Here is a 12,586-nt window from a genome sequence, read left to right as displayed (position 1 = left end):
TTAGTATCCATCGTTCTCATCATACCATTGGCCCTACAAAAGAAATTTATAACATCAATGATTAAGAGTTTGAGAAGCATTGTGACATCGGCATCTTAAAATATAGCTGTGCTTTTGACAAACCGCATATGTATTTCGGTATTTGTTGCTTACAAACCAATGATATTTACTGACCCTCTCTTGCTTTTGGTGATGTCTGATGCGATCAGTCTATATGCGAGTGACTTTTCATTCAAGTACCTGCTATATTGTCTGATGAAGATTGACATAGCATTGCCTAAAAATAAAACATTTTAATTATTTCCAGTTTAACCAAGAATAACCAGTTACAATATATGTCAATAAATGCAAAGAATGATCATTCCACATTCACCTCGACAATATCTTTGAAGCACAAAAACTAGACTGGCCTTTATTCATCACCTAGTCCAACATCCCTCAAACTTTCTGTTAAAATAAAGATTATTTTTTATTTCCTCAAAGCTTTGATATCACCTCATGATGGGGTATTGATGGTGACATTCTTGAGCAGAAGAAATAATTAAACTTTATCAGTTTCTTTCACATTTCCACAGAAACTATTATAAATTCTTAGCATTTTCCTGAAACTCCCATCCCATTGTAGCCACTCCCACTGTCCCTCCATGAGGCAAGGGACCTTGCTCTTGACTTCATAAACAAGATGGAGAAAAAAAGGCCATGATGGACACTCAACATCTCTCTCCTTAACTTCTAAATGCACCTCGATTCATTTATTCAGTTTATTTATTCATTCAACAATTCTTCAGTGCCTACTATGAGCCAGGCACTGTTCTAGATGCTGGAAGTTCAGCGGTGAACAAAACAGACAAAAATCCCTGCCCTCGTGGAGCTTACATTCCAATGGGGGACTAACAGAGAAGCGAAAGAAAAGAAAAACGCAGATATTAGTCGGTGAGAAGTGGAAAGAATAAAACTCAGGCAGAGAAGAGACAGAGGGTTGTGTCACGACTCTCAGCAGACTGAACAGGGAAGGCCTTACTGAGAAAAAAACCTGGAGGGTTCAATTTCTTCTATCTCCAGCACATAGCATATACTGTTAGTTTTAGTAAGCACTCAAATACTTGTTGTGTCAATGAATTAAAAATCATCTGCCACCAGAAAATGGACAATGCACCGTACTCTTCATAATTTAGAACCATTTTTTTTTTAACCAGAAATGGTTTTCAGAACTTTTCCCTCCTTGTCACACAGAAACATTTCCATCGAAGAATCATCTTACCGTCTATGAAACTTCTATCCAGGAAGTTGTGTAAAGTGAATAAAGAATTTCTAGATGCAAGATGTCGGATAAAACGCTGTCAAACAAATGTGCCAAATTCAAAAATTAATTTCTGTCCACAAATAGAATTCACTAACGATTTTGTCATTTCGAATGGATATTTAACATGATTCTATCCTAGAGCTTCTAAGTAATTCAAGAGCATAAGGTAAGCACAACATAAGGACCTGCAGAGTTGTCCTCTGTTTATACACTTCTCGAATAAACAAGGGGTTAAACATTAAAGCTCATGTGAATATACACCCTTTCCCCCTAAGACTTTCTGTATAGTCATTCCTCATTTTTCATTTTGAGAACATGTAATTAATTAATTAATTAATTAATCTGGGGAGGGTGAAGTGGATAAAGGGGATCAAATATATGGTAGCTGAAAGAAACTGGACTTTGGGTGGTAAACACATAATAGAATATACAGATGTCAAATTATAATGTACACTTGAAAATTCTATAATTGTATTAACCAATGTTACCCCGATAAACTTAATTAAAAAAATAAAAATAAAAATAAATAAAAAAATAAAAAGTAACAAATATTAATTATTTTAATTAATAGTAAATTACTAAATTTAATTTACAGAAAAATAAAAAGAATAGTTTCATACGTCTGTGTACCCCACTACCCAGAACTGACAACTGCTAACTTTTTGACACATGCTTTGCTTCATGCTTATTTTTAAAATAAAAGGGATAAAGTATTACAGATAAAGTTAAAAGTACCCTTTGCCCCATCCTTAAGTTCCATTTTAACATGCTATCTTTAAAGACTATTTTCTTTATAGCTTCCTATATGTTTGTTCCATGGAAAAATATTAATTGTGCATCTTTAAAATTTATATACATGATATTGTAGTCTATCGCTCTGCAACTTGCTTCCTCTATTCGCATTTTTTTTGAGATCTACCCTTGTTGGAATATATCCCATCGAATGTTTTTATAGTATTTCATCATATAAACATTCCTCATTTTAGTTATGGTTCCTACTGATGGAAATGTAGGTAATTTTTACTTTCTAAATATTAGAAATATGCTATGAGTAGTGGATGTACTGGGTCACTGGCCGGGCATTTTCAATTTTACTAAACATGTCTCGATGCTCTCCTTGGACAGGGATAAAGTGCAACAACTAATATTTCATGTCGTCCACCGGTATGTCAGTTCCTATGTCCTCAAGGTGTTCGCAACTCTTGATACTGTCGTGCATTTTAAATGTTGCTTATCTGAGCAGGTTCTCAGATGGTCATCAGCCATTCTGATGTCCTTTTCTGTGAATTCTCTGTTCGTGTCTTTTATTCCATTGCACTGCCTTTTTCTTACTAATAATTTATTCTGAATGTTAATCTTTTGTCTGCCATACACAAACTCTTATTCCAACTTTAAGGTATCTTCTCTACTCAGGTGTTATAAGCATATTCTCCTACATTTTCTTCAATTTTAAAATCTAGTTGTTTGCATTTATAGATATTTCAATCACGTGGAATTTATTTTTGTATATGGGGTAGGATAAAGATCTCATTCTATTTTTTTCATAGGGATGCTATCTGTACCAGAGGCTTTATTTTAAATTCCATACTTGCCCCCACATTTTCAGTGCCACCAAGCTGAATATATACACACATATATTCTATTTTTAGAATATAATCTATTTTTAGAATATATACACACACATATATTCTATTTTTAGAATATATTCTATTTTTAGAATATATGTGTGTATATATTCTATTTTACACGCATATATTCTGTTTTTACAAATACCATACTGTGTGATTACTGTTGCTTAATAATAAATTTCAAAATCCGGTCAATCTCTAAATCTTAATTTTTTAATGCAAAGCTTACTGAGACAAAATGTTAATTTGAAGCACAAAATGATAAGTAATTTAATGTTGCAGAGCATTTCAGTTCTGTAAAATATAGAGTGTTTGTGTGCGGGGAGAGTTGGACAGGTGATGACAACGCGCTCAGTAAAGTAAAGCAGTTACGCAGCAATAGTTTTGAGGGCTTTCTTTTTCTTTTTCTTTTTTTTTTTTTTGGTCTAAATCATCTAAAGAATTGAGTGTAATATTCACTCTATTACCCAGTGGCTAAAATAGAATATCTCAAAGACTGGTCACAAAGATACACTCATATGTAAAACTGGAAAAATCAGGTTTTTTTAATACCCATAGCTATTCACTTCTCCCATGTGTCACAATTTTAAGTAAAAGGTGGTAAACCTTTGCCAAACCAAGAACACTTTGTAATTGTCTACTGACAGTCTTTTGTATTAAAAGGAAGGAAATGACTACCATGTGACTGTACGCCATGCTCACCTCATTTCCATAAACCATCAGGTGATGCACAGTAATCAGGGCTTTGAACACCACCACCCAGCTTCCGTTCCCAGTTTTCTCAAAAAGAACATCAGCCAGGTGTTTAACACTCCTATTTGTTTCGTTTATGTACCGTGTTAGATCTAAATCAGAGACAGGGACAAGCATTAAAATGCAGACTGAGAAATAATTTTCAAAATCAAAATTGGTAACTTTAAATACGGATGTAATCAAATCTCAGAGACATGACAAAGAAAATAATCCAAAATATTTTCTTTATTACAAGTATTACCATTCATAATGCTATATGTCACATGATATTTAATGCCTGCCCACCTTATTGTTCTGTATACTTGATGAGGGAAGGTACTGTGCCCATTTTGCTCACTACTGTCTCCCCAAAATGCAGCACAGTAGTTGGCACATAACAGGTTACGGTAACTACTTGTTAAATGAATAGGACCCAAGAGGTAAGTAACATATCCAAGGACATACGGGTACTTAAGTGGCAGGGCTAGAATTTGAAATAATATTTATTTGGCCCTGGAGACCAAGATATTAATCATTATGCCCTATTGCCTCCCTCAAGAAAAGTGTCATGCCATGAAGGTTCAGTCAGGAGCTTTCCTTGTGAGGTGACCCCACGTCTGCTCCTTCTTCGTCCACTTCCTCATAGCCTTGTACCTGATTTACTGCAACAGCTTTTCAATTTCCTGCCTCAGGGTTATGACCATTCATCGATTTACTTCACCCAGCCCCTCAAAAGCTAGCTTACATCATTTCATTTTCCCATTCAAGAACATGCAGTGATTACGTACTGTTTATCAGTACAAAAGCTTTTTTTTTGTTTTCAAAACTATAAATCATCCTTATAAAACTTCATCACTAGCATTTTTCATTAATCAGCATCTTCACATGTATAGGCGGTGTGATAAGTACTGAAGAGAGGGCATAACAAATATACTAGTGGGTTGCAGCAACAGGCTGACCCTAACTGTATACCCAGATTCATTTATTCAACAAGTATATGTATTCATGCCAATACCTAATGCATGCCATTGCTGTGCCAAATTTAAGGTTATGAAGAATGAGATCTTTCATACTTATTTATCTCTAAGTCTGCTCTATTCCTTTTTCTGTAAAATTTTGTTTCTGCTTTCAGCCTTTAAACTGAACCTTTAGGTTCTAACAGCACTGACTCAATTGCCTCTCCCTTTGGTTACAAGCATCGTTCATGCAAATAAGTACCGCCCCTCGTTTGGGTCCTAATAAACCAATTCTGGCACATATTATTACATAACAATCCAGGGCTGGATAACATACACCGCACCAGAGTCTAGCATGGAGCCTGCCCGTAATAATGTTCAGCAAATTTTCAAAAAATACATAAAAAGGAAACTAATCTGTTTAACTTAGCCAACTGTTAGTTGTTCTAATATATGCACACCGTCACAATGATATGAAGATAAAACTTCAGAAGGCAAAAATATATAAAGTCAATTGATGGTTTTAAGGCAAAACACAAAAATAAAGAGGTGATCAAAAGAGAGTCAGCTGTGAAGGTTTCAGTAGCTGTAGGATTTCCATATATTGACAATAGCAGGTATTATATATAAAGTCATTGCTCACCGTGAACTCAAACGACAGGGAGTGGGGAGATCTGGGAGTCTATTCTGTCTTTGAGCAAAAGCTGACTTTAAGAATCAAAAATCTTTGCCCTCGAAACGTACATAGGAGCACCGGAAATGTTGCTGTGGGCCTCTAACGCCTATTCGTGGCCCTTAGGGCAGGACTGCTTATGGATAGATCTGCTCAGTAGACTTTATCTTTCCTATATTTCCGAAGACTCGCTGAATGTCTTACTTATACGGGGGCTGAGGTGACTTTGGAATTAAGACCCTTCTCAGGAGCCCGAGGTGTTATTTCACTACCTCTGTGTCCTAAGTTATTTGAATAAGTTATAAATAGTTTGGAATTTAAGAGTCCAGTAGTTCTCTTTTAGAATCGAAGTTTTCTGGACGTGAGAATTCCATCTCCCCGCCCCCGCAGCGCAGAGGAGGGCTCGAGGGCTCGGGGGTGGGGTGGGGGGTGGGGCACTTAGAACACTCGGACTACATGAGGCGGCCCCAGGCCACCTACTCACCGGCTAGATGTTTCGACTCTGGTTCTGCACGCTCGTCGGTGGTGGCCCCGATGGCAGCCTTGGACACAGATGACCCCATGGATGCGTCGTAGACCGCTGACCACGAGGGTGATGGCTGTGGATTCTCGACCCTCCCGTTCGGGACCAGTGGACTGAGCAAGAGACCAGCACCCGTGGTGACAGACGGGGAGCCCGAGGTGACAGAAGCAAGCCCTGGCCTTTCAGGTAGCTTTTACCAGTTGACCTGTTCCCGCAGCCTGACGCAGACGTGCAGCATTGTGAGGTAGTACTTGAAGTGGTGAGGCGCAGGGGTTGTGCATGAATGCTGGGAAAAGATGGCTGCGGGTCTGAGAACAGGGTCCTGAGGGCAGGATCTGGCTTTGAGTTGAGCACCTCCTCAGGGGCGAAGGCGGACCCTTTGTGTAGAAAACAATAACAAACCGTCCAATGAATAGTGTGAGGGAGGGGGAGATGTTGGGGGAGGTCCGGATGAAGGGTCTGACTGTACTCAGATCTTGGGAAGTTAAGTGGTTCTATGATGTTCTTAGGAAAACCTTAGTGTGCCTTGTTAGGTGAGGCTTCCTTCACACATGATGGGGGCTGTATCCTGCTTGAGGCCATGTCCCCTTACCCTCATTCTACATCAGATACTGAAGTCCATACAGTCCTTTAATAGTATTTCTTTATTATTCTTTTAATACCTCTGGAATCTGTACTGATGTCACCTATCCTTCCTGATCTTGCTAATGTGTAGGTCCATTTTTTTTTTTTTTGTATCTTGGCAGGTCTGGCTAGAGACCAGTTTTATTGATCTCAATGAACCATCTTCAGGTTTCATTGATTTTTCTCTATATTGTTATCTATTTCGTTGATTTCTGCTATCTTTATCGTTCCCTGCCTCTTACTTGCTTTCACTTCTCTTGCTCTTTATTATCAGGTTGAAGGTAGGTTAGCTTGCTTGAGGTTCTTCTTAATAATATAAGCATTAAGTGCTGCTTTTTTTTAGAATTAAGTGCTGCTTTTGTTGTCAAAGAACACATCTCATGGTTTCAGTCTATTAAAATTTGTTATTTTACGGTATAGAATATGTTCTATTAAGGTCAATGTTCTATATACCTATGAAAAGATGCATTTTTTTTATTGTTGGGTACATATTCCAATTAAATGTGTATTACAGTTATTGATATTGTATCACAGGTGACTGAGCTTCCCTTCATTTTCATTTTGATTGCCTTATTCCCCCTCCACTTCAGATCGGACAGTTTCTTTTGCTATATCTTCACATTCATTGATGTTTTCTTCTGCAGAATCTCATTGTCTTCAGTTAATCCTATCCAGGACAGGTTGCATTTCTAATGTTGTAGTTTTCATAATTACAACTTTATATCTTTCATTGCTCTCCTCATTATATACACATTTTCCTTTAAACCCTTAAGGATATTCCTATTACATATAATAGTTATTTTAAAATACTTTTCTGTTAATTCCTTCACTTTGACAATTCTGGCTCTGTTTCTATTGGCATTTTCTTGTGTATGGGTTACATTTTTCTGCTTCTTTCTGCAACTAGGAATTTTTTATGCATGCCAAATATTGTAAACTTTAATTTGTTGAGTGTCGTATTTACATGTGTTCCTAAAGTTTAAAGAATGTTTATATTTTTTATTTTTATATTTTTTATGCTTCAAGTACAGTTGATATTCAATATTTTATTAGTTTCGGGTGTACATCACGGTGGTTAGATATTTATATAATTTATCGGAGTGATCCCCCCAAATAAATCTAGTACCCATCTGGCGCCATACATAGTTATTACAATATTATTGATTATATTCCCTATGCTGTACTTTCCATCCCCATAACTATTTTTATAATCAGTAATTTGTACTTCTTAATCCCTTTCACATTTTTCGGCCCAACCCCCCTTCCATCTGGCAACAATCAGTTTGTTCTCCATCAACGTTGATTTCTGTTTTGTTTGTTCATTTATTTTGTTTTCTAGATACTACATATGAATGAAATCTTTATTGTATTTGTCTTTCTCTGTCTGACTTATTTCACTTAGCGTAATACCCTCTAGGTCCATCCATGTCTCAAATGGCAAGATTTCATTCTTTTTTATGGCTGAATAATATTCCATTATATATATACGTACCACCTCTTCTTTATTGATGGACACTTAGGTTGCTTCCATATCTTGGCTATGAACATAGGGATGCACATATCTATTCAAATTAGTGTTTTGGATTTCTTCAGAATTGGAATCGCTGAGTCATAAGGTAGTTCTATTTTTAATTTTTTGAGGAACCTCCAGACTGTTTTTCACAGTGGCTGCACCCATTTGCTGTCCCACCAACAGTACACAGGGGTTCCCTTTTCTCCACATCCTCACCAACACTTGTTTCTTAAATTATTAGTGACAGTCATTCTAATACGTGTGAAGTAATAGCTCATTGTGCTTTTGATTTCCATTTCTCTGATTATTAGGGATGTTAAGAACCTTTTGATATACCTGTTGGTCATGCAAGGACCTTGCCAGTTTACAATCCCTTATTTGTATGTCTTCTTTGGAAAAATGTTTATTCAGGTCCTTCGCCTGTTTTTTAATTAGAATATTGAGTAGAAGGAGTTCCTTATATATTTTGGATACTAACCTCTTATTAGATGTGTGGTTTGCTAATAATTTCTCACATTCCATAGGTTGCTTTTTCATTCTGTTGTTGGTTTCAGTAACTGCGCAGGGGCTTATTAGTTTGTAGTCCCACTTGTTTATTTTTTTTGTTGTTGTCTGTGCTTTTGGTTTCATATTAAAAAAAAAAACATATTACCAAGACCAATGTCAAGGAACTTTTTCTCCGTGTTTTCTTGTAGGAGTTTAATGGTTTCGGGTTTTACATTTAAGTCTTTAATACACTTGAAATTAATTTTATGTATGGTGTAAGATAAGAGCCCCTTTTTATTCTTTTGAATATAAATATCTAGTTTTCTCAATACCATTTATTGAAAAGACTATCCTTTCCCCATTGTGTATTATTGGTGACCTTGTCAAAGATTAGCTAACCGTGTGTGGGTTTATTCCTGGGCTATTTTCTTTTTTTTTTTAAGGCAAGGTAACCCTTGGTTGACCTCACATATTGCAAGGACCCTGTCAGCTTACAATCCCTTATTTTTTATTTTTTATTTATTTCTTACATCTACAGCACCTGGTCTTCCTAGGTGGTCTCCCATCCAAATACTAACCAGGCCCGACCCTGCTTAGCTTCCGAGATCAGACGGCATCGGGCTCGTTCAGGGTGGCATGGCCATAGACCTGGGCTCTCTATTTTATTCCATCTGTCTATATGTCTATTTTTACGCCAGTATCATAGTGTTTTGATAACTATAGTTTTTTAATAAGATTTGAAATCAGTCAGGAAGCCTCCAGATTTGTTCTTCTTACTCAGGATTGCTTTGGCTACATGGGGGTCTTTTATGGTTCCATATGGATTTTAGGATTGTTTTTTCTGTTTCTGTAAAAAATGCCATTGGAATTTTAATAGGGATTGCATTGAATCTGTAGATCACTTTAGGTAGTATGGACATTTTAGCAATATTCTTCCAATCCAGGATATGTTTCCATTTGTTTGTGTCTCTTCAAATTCTTTCATCAATATCTTACAGTTTCTATTGTATAGATTTTTCACCTCCTTGGTTTAATTCATTCTTATTTTATTCTTTTTGATGCTATTGTAAATGTAATTGTTTTCTTAGCTTCATTTTCAGATTGTTCATGTATGTAGATATAAAACTAGGTTTTTGTCCATTGTTCAGGGTTTTCTATATGTAAGATTATTTCATGTGAAAATGATATAGTTTTATATCTTCTTTTCAATTTAAGTGGCTTTTATTTCTTTTTTCTTTTTTCTTTCTTACTTTTCTTTTCCTAATTACCCTGGCTAGAACCTTCGGTTCAATATTGAATAGAAGTGGCAGAAATGGATATCCTTATCTTGTTCCTGATCTTATGCAGAAAGCAATCTTTCACCATTAAGTGTGTTAGCTGTGGATTATTCCTGTGACTTTTATGAGGTTGAGGAAGTTCCTTTTTCTTCCTGGTTTGTCGAGTGTTTTCATCATGAAAGGGTGTTAGATTTATAAGCAACTATTTAAAATGATAATTATGAAGCATAGACAACATGTAAAATTTTAAAGATTATGTCAAATGAAGAAAATCCTAATGCAAAACTGTAAGATGTATTAATACTAGAACTGGATAAAAACACAAATAAAGAGGAAAAAAAAGGAATAGCATAAGTGATAATAATTTTATTATAATGATGGTATTATAGAGGAGTCTCCCTTTGTATTTTTCAAGTTTTCTTTATTATATTATTTTCTGTGATTTTTTTAAACTGGACTTTTTTTTTTTTGTTTTGTTTTGTCTTGTGCAAGAATACATGCTCATTGTAGAAATTCAAAAAGCAGTTTACAGGAGATTTCAAACTGAAGAGTAAGACTCTTTTTCTCTAGCCTCAGACTCAATCACCAAAGATAATTAGCCAGTAATCATTTTATCATGTAGCCTTCCAGACATTATATAGCCATGTATATATAGGTTACTTTAAATTCCTTTTTTTTTCTTTTCACTGCAAGTTTTGTCCAGACTCTAAGAGGAGTATTTTTCTTTTGTTTTAACAAAAAGAGATACTACATCTCATCCCCTCATTTAAGAGCGTAGGGAGTACAAGGCAGAGTCTTCTCTTTTTTTTTCATTTTTTACGAACGGCTTTGTTGAAAAATAATTTGCTTGCGAGTCACCCATTGAAAGTGGACAATTCAATGTTTTTTAGTATAGTCACAGAGTTGTGCAAGCATCGCCACAGTCGCCTTTAAAATGTTTTCATCACCTCCAAAAGAAACCCGATATCTTTTTGCTGTCATCCCTCTACCCCCTTCCCTCCAGCCCCTGGCAACCACTAATCTACTTTCTGTCTTTATGGATATCCCTGCTGTGGACATTTCATATAAATGGAATCCTACAGTATGTGTCTTTTCGTGTCTACTTTCTTTCACTTAGCATAATGTTTTCGAGGTTCATCCATGGTGTAGCAAGTATCGGCAATTCCCTCTTTTTTTCTAACTGAATAATATTCCATTATGTGGATAAACCACATTTTGTTTATCCATTACATTTTATGGACATTTGGGTTGTTTCCACCTTTTGGCTATTGTGAGTAGTTCTGTCATGAGCATTCACGTATAACTTTTTGTTTGAAACTGTCTTCAGTTCTGTGGGATACAGACCTAGGAGTTGCTGGTTCTTCTGGCGATATTCTATGCTTAATTTTTGGAGGAACCGCCAGATTATTGTCCAAATCGGCTATACCACTTTACATGCCCACCAGCAGCGTACAGGGGTTCCAATATCTCCACATGCTCACCAACACTTGTAATTAACATACCTTTTTATTCTAGTGGGTGTGAAGTGGTATCTCATGGTTTTGATTTACATTTTCCCATTGACTAATGATGGCAAGCATCTTTTCATGTGCTTATTGACAGTGTGTATATCTTCAATGGAGAAATGTCTATTCAGATCCTTTGTCCATTTATAATGGTTGTGTGTGTGTGTGTGTGTGTGAGCATGTGAAAGAAAGAAAGAGAAGAGGGAGAGAGAGAGAGTGGAGAGTGGAAGGGCGAGGAGAGTGAATGGGTTGTCAAAGTTCTTTACATATTCTGGATACTAGACTCTTATTTATATGTTTTGCAAATATTTTCTTTCACTCTCTGGGTTGTATTTTCACTTTTCAATAATGTCATTTGATGCACAAAACGTTTTAATTTTCACGAAACCCAATTTATCTATATATATTTTTTTATTGCTTGTGCTTTTGGTATCATGTCAAAGAATTCATTGCCCAAACCAAGGCCATGAAGATTTACTGCTATGTTGTCTTCTAAGGTTTTTATTGTTTTAGTTCTTACATTTAAGTCTTTGATAAATTTCGAATTAATATTTGAATATGGTGTGGAATAGGGGTCCGGCTTCAATCTATTGCATGTAGATATCCAATTGTACAATCTTCAGTTGAAAAGACTATTCTTTTCCTACTCAATAGTCTTGGCACCGTTGTTGATAATAAGTTGACCACGGATGTGTGGGTTTATTTCCGGACTCCCAATTCTATTCCAATGAGCTATATGTCTGTCCTTCTCACGGTAGCAAATTATCTTAATGACCATTGCATTGTATAAGTTCTGAAATCGGGAACTGTGTTCCTCCCGGTTTGTTCTTTTTCAAGATTGTTCTGGCTTTCACCGCAATCTCTACCATTTTTGACAAGTGCTTGTAAACTTGAACTTCACACATTGTTGCAAATAAAATTGGCTCCCCTGGAGAGAGTTTAGGAGCTAAGTGTTTTACAGCCTCTTTCTCCCCCTGGGCAAAATCTCTGAGCCTGGCCTCTTGACCTGAGAATAGGGACAATGGCAAGTTTCTGAATGACACTCTCGCTCTAGTTCAAAGGATCAGTGGGTGAGGGGCAGTAGCCTAAGGTCCGTTCATGGCATGAAAGCACCATTTCCTGAGCCAGGGCATGGGCCATCCAGGACCTAGTATTCTCAGGGGACCATGCCTAAGTATAGAGCCTCCATCTCATGAGTGAAGGCTAGATGAGAGAAGGGAGCCCCTGACTCTCAACTGCATTTGCCTGGGACTCGGCCCCAGCAACAGATAGCAGGGGGCAGGATGAGAAGGTTGATGTCCTGCTCCTTCTGGAAAGAAAGCCTTGGAACTGGGAGCGGGGAGGTCGGGGGGAGCCCCTGTGTTCT

At 36.7% G+C, this 12,586-nt stretch overlaps 1 pseudogene; it reads right to left on the bottom strand.

Moving 5' to 3' along the window:
* Positions 1–8,967: 8,967 nt before the first annotated feature.
* LOC111729691 lies at positions 8,968–9,086 on the bottom strand (annotated as a pseudogene).
* Positions 9,087–12,586: the final 3,500 nt, after the last annotated feature.

The sequence above is a fragment of the Pteropus vampyrus genome, unplaced genomic scaffold (assembly GCF_000151845.1).
Source record: "Pteropus vampyrus isolate Shadow unplaced genomic scaffold, Pvam_2.0 Scaffold275, whole genome shotgun sequence".
NCBI lineage: Eukaryota > Metazoa > Chordata > Mammalia > Chiroptera > Pteropodidae > Pteropus > Pteropus vampyrus.
The sequence above is the reverse complement of the archived record's forward strand: the minus strand, read 5'-3'. Positions and strand labels throughout refer to the sequence as shown.